Source organism: Anastrepha obliqua, unplaced genomic scaffold (genome assembly GCF_027943255.1).
Source record: "Anastrepha obliqua isolate idAnaObli1 unplaced genomic scaffold, idAnaObli1_1.0 ptg000139l, whole genome shotgun sequence".
NCBI lineage: Eukaryota > Metazoa > Arthropoda > Insecta > Diptera > Tephritidae > Anastrepha > Anastrepha obliqua.
Genome location: NW_026562238.1, coordinates 105,001 through 112,500, shown reverse-complemented (window position 1 = coordinate 112,500; position 7,500 = coordinate 105,001). Strand labels below are relative to the sequence as shown.

Below are 7,500 nucleotides of genomic sequence, written 5' to 3'. Positions count from 1 at the left end.
TCATAGATATTAAATTTTTTGTAAAATTCAAAAAATGAATTTTAGCATTATATATAATAAAATCTATCAACACTTTATCAAATCATTAGTATTTATTTTATGTTAATATGCTTAAAAAGCAAATTAATTTAAATAAACTTAATATCACCAATGATCTTTTGATAAATACTTTATTATGTTAATAGATTACAATGTCCTTATATGAAAAAAATGCACATTATTTTTTTAATTATTTAATGATGAATTTTTCATAATGGATATTCAGGTTCATCGGGCTTAACCTCTAAGCAGTTTCACGTACTATTTAACTCTCTATTCAGAGTTCTTTTCAACTTTCCCTCACGGTACTTGTTTACTATCGGTCTCATGGTTATATTTAGTTTTAGATGGAGTTTACCACCCACTTAGTGCTGCACTATCAAGCAACACGACTCTTTGGAAATATCTTTCTAGTAATCATTAACGTTATACGGGCCTGGCACCCTCTATGGGTAAATGGCCTCATTTAAGAAGGACTTAAATCGTTAATTTCTCATACTAGATATTAAGATATTCCATACACTGCATCTCACATTTGACATATAGACAAAGTGACTTAGTGCTGAACTATTTTCTTTTCGCTCGCCGCTACTAAGAAAATCCTTGTTAGTTTCTTTTCCTCCCCTCATTAATATGCTTAAATTCAGGGGGTAATCCCATATGAGTTGAGGTTGTTTTAATATTCTTTTTTTATCTTCTCACAATTTAATAAAAAAATTATATCATCTTTTCATCTCTATTTTTCTTTTCTCCTTTTATATATTGTAAATATATAAAAATAATAATAATGTAAAATGAGGCAATCCTAGAATAAAAAATTTAATTTTTATGCTAGACATTCCTCCTTTTAATTACATATATAAATTATTATTTTATATATATATATAAATAATATGAAAATTTTTTGTAAAGAATACTTAGATTCAATATTTTCATCATTTCATTTTATTTGAGAGGATTTTTTTTTTAAAGAATATATAATAAATAAAATTCATTATATATCTTTATTTTTTTTGCTATTAATATTATGAATTATTTAAAATCCAATAATATACACATTTGCTTAAATTCAATTATTTTTATAAAAGAATAAGCAACTTATTTAGCATAGTCTTACAACCCTCAACCATATGTAGTCCAAGCAGTACTTTAAAATTGAATTTAATGTACATAACAGCATGGACTGCGATATGCGTTCAAAATGTCGATGTTCATGTGTCCTGCAGTTCACACGATGACGCACAGTTTGCTGCGTTCTTCATCGACCCATGAGCCAAGTGATCCACCGCTTAGAGTATTTTTTTATTTATTTTTATTTATAACAAATGTCAATTTTTTTTTGCATATATTAATTGAAAGAGTAAAATTAAATAATATTAATAATATATAAATTGATTTTCTTTCAATAATATATATCAAATATATTTAACTCTAAACATTTTTATTAAGTTGCGAATGTCTTAGTTCAACAATAATACAGTGGTGGTATTTATTATGATTCAATTATTTTGTATTTTTTTAATCATTTTATGTATATATAATAATATAATAAATATATACCACTTTTGTTATTGTGAACAAATTAACTTATCATTCAATCAAATGAATAATAAGTACAACTTTTTATTTTCATGTTTAAAGGTTTTTAAAAGAAAAAAATAAGAAAAAACATTACAAAATGTACCATCATATATTATATTTAATATGATATAATTGATGGATCACAAATTGAATGAAAAAGAATAAAAAGAATTATGGATTCAAAATAATTATATAAATTTTTTTTTTTTTCTTTTTTTTTTTTTTTTTTTTTTCTTTTTGTTCGTTTGTTTGCTTGTCTGTTTGTTTGTTTGTTTGTTTGTTTTTCTTACGGATATGGAACACAATAATGATCCTTCCGCAGGTTCACCTACGGAAACCTTGTTACGACTTTTACTTCCTCTAAATAATCAAGTTCGGTCAACTTTTGCGAAACAACCGTGACACACGAGGCGTCACAGTGATCACGTCCGGAGACCTCACTAAATAATTCAATCGGTAGTAGCGACGGGCGGTGTGTACAAAGGGCAGGGACTTAATCAATGCGAGTTAATAACTCGCACTTACTGGGAATTCCAAGTTCATGTGAACAGTTTCAGTTCACAATCCCAAGCATGAAAGTGGTTCAGCGGTTTACCCGGACCTCTCGGTCTAGGAAATACACGTTGATACTTTCATTGTAGCGCGCGTGCAGCCCAGGACATCTAAGGGCATCACAGACCTGTTATTGCTCAATCTCGTTACTGCTAGACGCAATTTGTCCATTTAAGAAGCTAGTGTCCTTATAATGGGACAAACCAACAGGTACGACTCCACTTATATAAACACATTCAAACACTTGTACATTCAAGATGTACGCATGAAAGAAGGCTATATAAGTTTCAACATCATAATCCTGAAAGCATCTATTTAATATATTTGAGTCTCGTTCGTTATCGGAATTAACCAGACAAATCACTCCACGAACTAAGAACGGCCATGCACCACCACCCATAGATTCGAGAAAGAGCTATCAATCTGTCTTACACGCTTATGTTCGGACCTGGTAAGTTTTCCCGTGTTGAGTCAAATTAAGCCGCAGGCTCCACTCCTGGTGGTGCCCTTCCGTCAATTCCTTTAAGTTTCAGCTTTGCAACCATACTTCCCCCGGAGCCCAAAAGCTTTGGTTTCCCGGGAAGCGACTGAGAGAGCCATAGTAGTAGCTACACCCAATTGCTAGCTGGCATCGTTTATGGTTAGAACTAGGGCGGTATCTGATCGCCTTCGAACCTCTAACTTTCGTTCTTGATTAATGAAAACATCTTTGGCAAATGCTTTCGCTTAAGTTAGTCTTACGACGGTCCAAGAATTTCACCTCTCGCGTCGTAATACTAATGCCCCCAAACTGCTTCTATTAATCATTACCTCTTGATCTAAAAACCAATGAAAGTAGAACAGAGGTCTTATTTCATTATTCCATGCACAAAATATTCAGGCATTTGGAGCCTGCTTTAAGCACTCTAATTTGTTCAAAGTAATTGTACCGGCCCACAACAACACTCGATGAAGAGCACTGAAGTAGGTTTAAATAGGAGGAATATATAAAAAATACATTGTATTAATTATATATAAGAACTCCACCGGTAATACGCTTACATACATAAGGTAATGTACATACCACAATATATAGTTGTACTACCCGTATGAAGCACAAATTCAACTACGAACGTTTTAACCGCAACAACTTTAATATACGCTATTGGAGCTGGAATTACCGCGGCTGCTGGCACCAGACTTGCCCTCCAATAGGTCCTTGTTAAAGGATTTAAAGTGTACTCATTCCAATTACAGGGCCTCGGATATGAGTCCTGTATTGTTATTTTTCGTCACTACCTCCCCGAACTGGGAGTGGGTAATTTACGCGCCTGCTGCCTTCCTTAGATGTGGTAGCCGTTTCTCAGGCTCCCTCTCCGGAATCGAACCCTGATTCCCCGTTACCCGTTGCAACCATGGTAGTCCTAGATACTACCATCAAAAGTTGATAGGGCAGACATTTGAAAGATCTGTCGTCGGTACGGGACCATACGATCTGCAAGTTATCTAGAGTTCAACCAATTTAACGATCAAATGATCGCTTGGTTTTAGTCTAATAAAAGCACACGTTCCATAAGGTCCGTGTTTATATTGCATGTATTAGCTCTAGAATTACCACAGTTATCCAAGTAACTGTTAACGATCTATGGAACCATAACTGATATAATGAGCCTTTTGCGGTTTCACTTTTAATTTGTTTGTACTTAGACATGCATGGCTTAATCTTTGAGACAAGCATATAACTACTGGCAGGATCAACCAGAATAATATTTTTATTTATATATTTTTCTTTGTTTTTCATATTTGAAAATTTCATAAATTACGGTGTATATAAAAAGTAAAGGGGCGACCCCCCTTTAGCTTTTCTTATCAAAATTCAAAAACCGTTTTTTATGAAAAAGAATTTTCGTTCTCTATATTATATATTTTATATAAAAATATAAGAACGATATTTCTTCTTAATATTTGCCAATTTTCAAATAATTTATCATTCTTAATAACATTTTACTTTTTTTTCAAATGCATTTTTAATGTAATAATTTCATATATTACATAATTTTTCTCTTTGAATTGAAATTAATAATTTCATAATTCTATTTTTTAATCATAAATATATATGATTGAAAAAATTTTCTCCTCTTTTCCTTTGTTTAAAATTTAATTTTTCTTATAAATTTTTGTTTTTCTTATTTTTTTCTCTTCATCATCTGTTTAATTTCCTGTATTTATACAAGAAACAAACAGTTGAGGATAATTTCTATGTAATGCTAGTATAGAATATAAAATTTTGAATTCAAAAATTTATTTCTATTTAAACTAACTATAGAAAACCAGGAATAAAATACAATAACACCAATATGCCATAACATGTTAGTATAGAATATAGATTCTTCATATATGTATATATATTCGAAAATTTTTTCTATTTAAACTAACGTATGGAAAACCAGGCATAAAATCACAATATTACCAGTTTAATATGGCTTAAATTCGAGTTTCATATAGTTATGATTCGATTTATATGCTTCAATATCATTGGTTAGTTAACTTTTGATATTTTCATATTATTTCACATGCCTTCACCGTGAGTGTTTTTTGCCATGCACACCTCACATTGTCAAAAATGTATGGGAAAAATTCATTTCAATACATTTCAGTTTGATTTGAAATGTCTTTATTATATATTTTAATGGCAATATGCCAAGGTTATATTCCATAACATGTTAGTATTAGAATATAGATTCTTCATATATGTATATATATTCGAAAATTTTTTCTATTTAAACTAACGTATGGAAAACCAGGCATAAAATCACAATATTACCAGTTTAATATGGCTTAAATTCGAGTTTCATATAGTTATGATTCGATTTATATGCTTCAATATCATTGGTTAGTTAACTTTTGATATTTTCATATTATTTCACATGCCTTCACCGTGAGTGTTTTTTGCCATGCACACCTCACATTGTCAAAAATGTATGGGAAAAATTCATTTCAATACATTTCAGTTTGATTTGAAATGTCTTTATTATATATTTTAATGGCAATATGCCAAGGTTATATTCCATAAAATGTTAGTATAGAATATAGATTCTTCATATATGTATATATATTCGAGAATTTTTTTCTATTTAAATTAACGTATGGAAAACCAGGCATAAAATCACAATATTACCAGTTTAATATGGCTCAAATTCGAGTTTCATATAGTTATGATTCGATTTATATGCTTCAATATCATTGGTTAGTTAACTTTTGATATTTTCATATTATATCACATGCCTTCACCGTGAGTGTTTTTTGCCATGCACACCTCACATTGTCAAAAATGTATGGGAAAAATTCATTTCAATACATTTCAGTTTGATTTGAAATGTCTTTATTATATATTTTAGTGCCAATATGCCAAGGTTATATTCCATAACTCTCTATTTAAACTAACGTATGGAAAACCAGGCATAAAATCACAATATTACCAGTTTAATATGGCTTAAATTCGAGTTTCATATAGTTATGATTCGATTTATATGCTTCAATATCATTGGTTAGTTAACTTTTGATATTTTCATATTATTTCACATGCCTTCACCGTGAGTGTTTTTTGCCATGCACACCTCACATTGTCAAAAATGTATGGGAAAAATTCATTTCAATACATTTCAGTTTGATTTGAAATGTCTTTATTATATATTTTAGTGCCAATATGCCAAGGTTATATTCCATAACATGTTAGTATAGCTAATATAGATTCTTCATATATGTATATATATTCGAAAATTTTTTCTATTTAAACTAACGTATGGAAAACCAGGCATAAAATCACAATATTACCAGTTTAATATGGCTTAAATTCGAGTTTCATATAGTTATGATTCGATTTATATGCTTCAATATCATTGGTTAGTTAACTTTTGATATTTTCATATTATTTCACATGCCTTCACCGTGAGTGTTTTTTGCCATGCACACCTCACATTGTCAAAAATGTATGGGAAAAATTCATTTCAATACATTTCAGTTTAATTTGAAATGTCTTTATTATATATTTTAGTGCCAATATGCCAAGGTTATATTCCATAACTTTCTATTTAAACTAACGTATGGAAAACCAGGCATAAAATCACAATATTACCAGTTTAATATGGCTTAAATTCGAGTTTCATATAGTTATGATTCGATTTATATGTTTCAATATCATTGGTTAGTTAACTTTTGATATTTTCATATCATTTCACATGCCTTCACCGTGGTGTTTTTTGCCATGCACACCTCACATTGTCAAAAATGTATGGGGAAAATTCATTTCAATACATTTCAGTTTGATTTGAAATGTCTTTATTATATATTTTAGTGCCAATATGCCAAGGTTATATTCCATAACATGTTAGTATAGCTAATATGAATTCTTCATATATGTATATATATTCGAAAATTTTTTCTATTTAAACTAACGTATGGAAAAAACCAGGCATAAAATCACAATATTACCAGTTTAATATGGCTTAAATTCGAGTTTCATATAGTTATGATTCGATTTATATGCTTCAATATCATTGGTTAGTTAACTTTTGATATTTTCATATTATATCACATGCCTTCACCGTGAGTGTTTTTTGCCATGCACACCTCACATTGTCAAAAATGTATGGGAAAAATTCATTTCAATACATTTCAGTTTGATTTGAAATGTCTTTATTATATATTTTAGTGCCAATATGCCAAGGTTATATTCCATAACTCTCTATTTAAACTAACGTATGGAAAACCAGGCATAAAATCACAATATTACCAGTTTAATATGGCTCAAATTCGAGTTTCATATAGTTATGATTCGATTTATATGCTTCAATATCATTGGTTAGTTAACTTTTGATATTTTCATATTATATCACATGCCTTCACCGTGAGTGTTTTTTGCCATGCACACCTCACATTGTCAAAAATGTATGGGAAAAATTCATTTCAATACATTTCAGTTTGATTTGAAATGTCTTTATTATATATTTTAGTGCCAATATGCCAAGGTTATATTCCATAACTCTCTATTTAAACTAACGTATGGAAAACCAGGCATAAAATCACAATATTACCAGTTTAATATGGCTTAAATTCGAGTTTCATATAGTTATGATTCGATTTATATGCTTCAATATCATTGGTTAGTTAACTTTTGATATTTTCATATTATTTCACATGCCTTCACCGTGAGTGTTTTTTGCCATGCACACCTCACATTGTCAAAAATGTATGGGAAAAATTCATTTCAATACATTTCAGTTTGATTTGAAATGTCTTTATTATATATTTTAGTGCCAATATGCCAAGGTTATATTCCATAACTCTCTA

The 7,500-nt window shown here is 29.8% G+C and overlaps 2 non-coding genes and 1 pseudogene across 2 annotated transcripts in view; all 3 read right to left on the bottom strand.

Moving 5' to 3' along the window:
• LOC129252055 (large subunit ribosomal RNA) overlaps positions 1-713 on the bottom strand; it is a 3,986-nt gene extending 3,273 nt beyond the window's left edge. The window contains exon 1 of the ribosomal RNA XR_008583233.1: positions 1-713. This exon is cut by the window's left edge and continues 3,273 nt beyond it. This is a non-coding gene — a ribosomal RNA (large subunit ribosomal RNA).
• A 442-nt stretch (positions 714-1,155) lies between these two features.
• On the bottom strand, positions 1,156-1,336 carry LOC129252026 (5.8S ribosomal RNA; annotated as a pseudogene).
• Positions 1,337-1,925: 589 nt separating this feature from the next.
• LOC129252038 (small subunit ribosomal RNA) lies at positions 1,926-3,916 on the bottom strand. The gene has a single exon (XR_008583218.1). It is a non-coding gene; the product is annotated as a small subunit ribosomal RNA (ribosomal RNA).
• Between the last annotated feature and the right edge of the window lie 3,584 nt (positions 3,917-7,500).